We start from the raw sequence: 7,275 nt of genomic DNA, 5'->3' as shown, positions 1-7,275 counted from the left end.
AGTCCAGCTTCTGTTACTTCAGCCTGAAGGCTTTTCAATGCAGGGTCGGGGATTGGCCCACATTTACAGCAGAACGGGAACTTTGATCCCACTACTTTCTTGATCCCACCACTAACGTTAGTGAGGTCATTATCCTGGAGTTCCTTGTAATTCTTAACCTGGGCCTGGCCTTCTACACCTGGAGGGTATAGGGATACATTCACAGGTGGGCATGGGGAAAAGTAATTTAAGGTGGAGCTAACCACATGGTGTGGAGTGTTGTTCTATGATCCAACAGAAGAAGTGACAAAAACAAATTAAAGTCTGCATTCATTATTTAGATACTACTTTATACTTATGTTGAAGTTGAAGCATCAACTCAAGCTTTTTACTCAAGTAAAAGTGTATAGTACTGGATTCAAAACTACTAAAAGTAATGTAATGTAAGGGGGAAAAATGCCTGTAAGGACAAAAGCGTAGGCCGTGTCACAGGTTCCTTTAGTGCACCAAAAAAAAATAAAATAAAATAAAATAAAATAAGCCATAATGACTATAATGTTAAATTAAAGTGTTGATACATTTGTGATGCATTAGGCTCCCTAGTGTTTCAGCTGCATATTTGCCCATTGAAAATGAATGTATTTTAGTAGAATGTAAATATATTAAAGAAGCTTAATTGGAAGATTGTCTGGAGTTCTCTAGAGTCTCTGCACGGATCATCTTTATACTAAGCTACATACATCTGTTATGTTCTTGCTGGAGTGTGTGTTGGGGGCGTATGCAGGTGTGATGGATCACAGTATAAACCAATGGAGAGTCAGAATTGTATATTTATTATATTATATTTATTGTATATTGTGTGTTTATACTTCTCTACATCCAATCACAATCAAATTCACTCTATCTGGATGGAGAGATTTATCTGGATAGGGGTTTTATTGAATGATGAGAAGCCGGAATTAAAACAAGCTGAAATGAAATGAGTTTTTCATTGAATAAGATGCTTATTAAAACTAAAAAAACAAAAAAAAAGTATTGATTAAAACAAAACACTGCCTTTAAAGCAGATGCACACAAGAATTTTCACTTAACATATATAACATATAAAATGTAAAGTTTATTCTGCAGTTTGACTATATAGACTGCTATATTAATACTTGTATAAAGACTGTTGTATCATCAACCCACACAATCCCCAGAATATCAAAAATCCAGAGTCTGGAACAAATCTCAAAACTATTACGGTCACAGCCAAGCTGGCTGCAGTTCAATGCTATGATTCTCGAATTCTATATTTAGCAGAGCATTCAGCATTAATGCATTATGAGGCAGGGAGGGGCGGGGGCTTTGGAAAAGCTGCTTTAGGATTCTGCTTTCAAAAATTTGCTCACTGACTATTAAACATTCATTGGATGTTTTTAACAGGTTCTTTACTATACACACACTTTCTCTTGGACTGTTAATCTAATGTTTACTATAAACACACTGGAATGAGGAACGGGATATATGGTAGGTCCATGTTATGGATTAGAGAAAGGTGAAGGGGTTGGGCTGAGCTCTCTGGATAAAATCAGAGTTAAAAAAAAAAAAAAAAAAAACAGCACAGCCTCATGTTAGTCTGGCAAGGGGACAGAGTTGCCAGATGTAACCTATAATCTACTCCGATCTGTAAGGGAGGTGAAATATTGAAATGCATGTGATGAAAACGGAGGCATTCAGACTGGTTTGGTTTTAAAACTACACTTTAAAAAACAGAGGTACGATACTTAAAAGTAAGTACCTTTTTGTACTCAAAAGGTAAACTTTTCATAATTGTATCCTCAAAGGTACAATATTGGTCTTTATAGGGTAAAATGTGAAAAATGTGTTCCTTCTGAAGTACAAAGTCTTTCCTAACAGCAATAAGTACAGATTTGCACCATTTAACCAGCAGCCAAAAGGTACATTTAGTATTCTGTATCACTTTACTAATAAACAATATATATTTTAATTGCAATTTAATTGTTAATTGAAAGCCAGACATTTTGAAACATCAAGTTTTTGACACATATTCAGTTGATGACTTTATTATCTTTACTGGCACAAAAAACATGGGTACAAAAAAGGACTTTCACTGAAAGGTACTTTTTTGTACCTCAATATAAGGTACAGCCCCAGTGACAAGCTTTGTACTCTTTTAAGTACAAATCTGTACTTTTTTTCTTAGTGTGTAATAGTGGTGATGAGCAGCAGATATCCACCAGTATAAAACCTTTGAAAAATGATCAAGAAAACCCAAAACATAAAGCATATTTTAAGTTTGGGCAAACAGTCTTTTCTATTAAATCCAGCCAATACTGGAATAGTCTACCAACTGAGTTACAAACATGCACAAATTAAATGACTTTTAACTATAATAAAAACATGTCTGAAAGCAAACCAAATCTGTAATTACTGATAATTGTGCATATTTTATGGAATGTTTGTGTTACTGTGTTTATAGAAATATGTATGTTGAGTTTTGTCATTTTCATTGAGCTGTTGACACTGGTTTTCTACCAGCAATAACCTAACAACCTGCCTAAGGACTACAGATGAAAATGAGCTTTTTAGATAACTCTGGCACATTTACATTGATGTAAAAACTGAAATGTTGATCAAAGTGCAGTATCCCTGTTAAATAAATAAAAAATATATATATATAATACATTTACCATACAGAAATGTGATATTTACTATATGGATAAAGTAATGGGACACCTACTCATGCATCATTTCTATTAAAATCAATAATATTAAAAAAGAGTATATCCCGCTTCTGTTGGAGAAACTGTCTCTACTGTGCAGGAAATGTTTTCTACTAGATTTTGGAGCATTGCTGTAAAGTGATTATCACCAACTCCCCACCTCATTCTCAGTCAAGTCAGCCATTCTCCAGTCAAGTAGAACAACAAATATGTCAGTTTGAATCAGTGAAAGGAAAACTTAATGAAAAAAGGACCTATTTTAAACATACGATACTCTAAAACAAGCCTGAGGATGAGTCGGTTTGATTCAGTAAAGAAAAACATAGTTTGGTGCCCAAATCTGAAAATGTGACCCCCCTGGAAGTATGTCATGACCCCCAGTTTAAGAAGCCCTGAGTTAGACTAAAAACTTTTGGTTACTTTAGCTGATTATTATTTTTTGTTATATTAATTGGTACCACTTTAAAATAAGACTTCCTTAATAAAGGGTTTACAATTAGTTTGTTAATGATTACTAATTAGGTTGTAAATGGCTTAAAAATCATTAATAATCAGTTATAACACATATGTAGAAAGGGCAACAATGACCTGTTGTTTGCCAAATAGTGAACCCACAGCCATCTATATTGTTGGCCTTTCTACGTATGTGTTATAACTGATTATTAATGATTTTTAAGGCATTTACAACCTAATTAGTAACCATTAATAAACTAATTGTAAACCATTTATAAACCCTTTAAAATAAGGTAGTCTTATTTTAAAGTGGTACCTATTAATTGTACAATATTGCATAATAATTCTACTTTTAATATGATGATCAGGTGCAAAAATAAGTTTTGCATTTAGTCTTCACTTTGATTTCAAACAGGAAAACAAGATTTTAAGTAAAATTATTTAAAATACTGTACTTACAGAAAACTAGATAAAGAAAGAAAATGCTATGAAGTGAACAAAATAGCACACAGCCAACACAAGCTTCTCAGAAAATGAGGCTTGTTCCTACAGGCTTGGCAGTTAATCAGTTAATAGATGATATGCAAATTTACTTCAGGTAGCCCGGGGGGAATCACTACACACTAATGCTGAGTGTCAGAAACTGGGGGACACACCCAGTATGCAAATAGATTGTGATAGAAGCCAATAGAAAAGAAGCTGCCAATGGAGACTAAACTCAGCTATTGTAAGTTGATTCAACTCAAAGACCTCAGTTTGAATGAATATGTGCCCAAAAATGTTCACCTAATTTAAAATATTTAAAATTTGACATAAAACAAACATAATTTGATTAAGTTCAAACTAATTGTGGGATTACAGTGTAGTTTTTTTGTGTATCTGCTATGATATAACTTTAACCTTTTCAGATTTCCTATTGTCCATTAGAATAGACATGTATCAGCCAAGCAAACTGCAGTTTAGTTAAAAAAAATAAAAAGTCTGCAAACTGAAGTAAAGCATGGCATCATCCCACATAATAAGACAGAGTAAACACATTTTCTCTATAATGTTATTGAGAAGTTATATAAATATATATAAAAATATATAGATTAAAAATAATGTTAAACAATTAATTCCACTGCAATGAACATAGAAAAGACAAATAATTCATATATATTTATCTTTAAAATAATTAAATCTTTACTTTTGAGTGCATTAAATACTTTATTTTTTTTTCCTAACTGGAACATAGTTCAGGTATGAAAGGGATATATTATTCTGGGAGAATTTGCCTCCTTAAAGCAGGAAATATTACAAGCATTGCTTGTACAGTGCACTCAATGTGACTATATTTACATTGCAAATGTTGGCCTACGCCATGCTGTCACTCACGGATGCTGGTGAGCCACTCCAGCAGAGAGAGTAGATAGAACTTTCTCTTCTCTGCTACAGTCAGAAAAGCCTCCACACTGACCAGCTGTGCACAAAACTAATGTTCTACCCGCAGGACCATGACCCTCAGTCATTAGCCCAAACCCATTACAGCTCACAAATCTCACACATGAACAGATTTCATCATGTCGTGCAACACTGGAGCCTAACTAAATCAGAACTTTAACTGTGAACAGACATCAGCAGTCAGATTATTACTCTATATTAAACGCGGAATGATCTATTTTAAGTGTTTATTTCCTTTACTGTTGATGATTATGGCTTATAACCAACAACAACAACAAAAAAAATCAGTGTCTCAGAAAATTAGAATATTATATAAGACCAATTCGTACTTTTGGCAGTGTGGGCAGTGTGCCAAGTCCTGCTGGAAAATGAAATCTGCATCTCTATAAAAGTTGTCAGCAGAGGGAAGTAAGAAGTGCTGTAAGATTTTCCGGGAAACCACTGCACTGACTTGATAAAACACAGTGGATCAACACCAGCAGATGTCTCTCCAAACCATCACTGATCATCAGTAAATTTTACATTTAATTTGTAAATCAAGGGAGCAGAGTCTGGAGGAAGAGTGGAGAGACACACAGTCCAAACTGCTTGAGGTCTAGTGTGAAGTTTCCACCAATCAGTGATGGTCTGGAGAGACATGTCTCATGTCTCAAAGTCTTACAGCACTTCATTCTTCTCTCTGCTGACAACTTTTATGAAGATGCAGATTTTATTTGTCAGCAGGACTTGGCACACTGCCCACACTGCCAAAAGAACCAATAGGCCTTATATAATATTCTAATTTTCTGAGACACTGATTTTGGGTTTTTATTGTCTGTAAGCCATAATCATCAACAATAAAATAAATAAATGCTTAAATTAGATAATTCTGTGTGTAATACATCTATATAATATATAAACTGAACTTTTCAATGACATTCTATGTTTTTGAGATGCAGTGTATATTTGCCTCTGAAACAACAATATATTATAAGATTATAACCAAATAAATAAATATGTGGTCAATAATCAGAACATACTATTTTTTTTTAGCAAAGTTGTTAATGTGCTGGTTGTAAAAAAAAAAAAAAAAAAAAAAAAAAAAAAACAGGTTTCAGTGCTGATCTTCTCTGTAAACTCAAACCACTGGATTTGTTTAGTTCCACTAGCAGCTCACCAGATTCATTGACTTAATGGAGGACTTGTTTCATAAACGATATGTTGGATTGTATCTGTAAATACTAGGGGTGTAACGATACACTCTGCTCACGATTCGATTCGATTCACGGTATTGTGATCATGATTCGATTTTCTCAAAATATTTAATTTTTTTTTTTATGAAGTGTAAACAACGTAAAACAATGCACATTTCCTTTAAAAAAAATGCAATTAAAGGCAATTACCAAGAACACAGCCTACGTTTACATGACACGCATAGTCTTGGAGCGCCAATTTAAATGCATTGATTTAAATTCATGCTAATGTCCAATATCTGCAAATACTTTGTGTAGTTTAATCCAGGGCTCATCAGGACAACACATATCTTTCGTAAAAAGTTTGTATGGGTGAGTAAAGCTTGTTTGAAGTTTGTTAGCATATAAACAAAAGCGTGTGAAAAAAGTTGTGGCTTATAGCCAGGAAATGGTAAATGGCATAAATGACAGAACACACTCACAATAGTTAATCTCTTTGATGCACATCATGCCACACCCCTAGTTAATACCCTGCTTTTGTGAGTTTACTAAAAAGATCATTACTCTATTCTTACACAGTAGAGTAAGCATCACACTAAACACTCTCTCATCAGTTAAGATGATCTGAACCTTCTCAAGACGCTTTTGGAAACCGGGCCCAGATAGACAGACAACTATACATCTTTTTTTCCCCAGATTACACAGCGCATTATGCTCAGAGTTAAATGCTTTTACACACTCATCTTGAATAATTAATGGACTGATCCTTTGAGCCTTTTATTGTGGTGTTTTATTGATATTTTATTCATGACTCTGAAGCACCATTACACAGTACAAGCAGACACTGAATAGAATTACAGGTCACTGTCAGTACTTGTGAAAAAGCAAAATGCAGTGGATTGTGGGCATCTGTTGTACATACAAAAAAGAAAAATCACAAAGCACAAAGCTTTGAAAGCATGAACATTGGCAGTCTAGTCTTTTTTTTTAATTCACATAAAAATAACAATGAACAAAGGAAAACACAGTACGAGTACGTGTACAGTGTAAATCTGTATCTGTGTAACTTCTGTATACCTGTTCTGTAACCGGTTTTACATTTGAACCCATAATTGAAGCACTTTTTACAGGTTAGCTAAAAGAGAGAGAGTGAGAGCAGGAGTTCAAATCTGTCCATGCACAGAAACACACACTAATAAAACAGTACCAGTGCAGGATTGAGGAACAAAATGGCCACTGGGCTGCATGGGGCAGCTTTAGTCAGCAGAGTGGCTGGTAAATTCACTGAAGGGAGTGGAGTAACTGAAATGTAAACACACGGATTAAGAGCCAGCGAATATTGCGTTACTCTCACTGACTTGGCCATTCTACTCCGGGTCACGTGGCTCCACTGCGTAAGAGGATAAATCCGCTTTCATGAGCCAAGCGCTGTAAATAAGTGTTTCAGCACATAACAGCAAACAGGGGTCTCTCTCTCTCTAATGTATCAACCACATTAACAATCA

The sequence above is a fragment of the Astyanax mexicanus genome, chromosome 5 (genome assembly GCF_023375975.1).
Source record: "Astyanax mexicanus isolate ESR-SI-001 chromosome 5, AstMex3_surface, whole genome shotgun sequence".
Lineage (NCBI taxonomy): Eukaryota > Metazoa > Chordata > Actinopteri > Characiformes > Acestrorhamphidae > Astyanax > Astyanax mexicanus.
The sequence above is the reverse complement of the archived record's forward strand: the minus strand, read 5'-3'. Positions refer to the sequence as shown.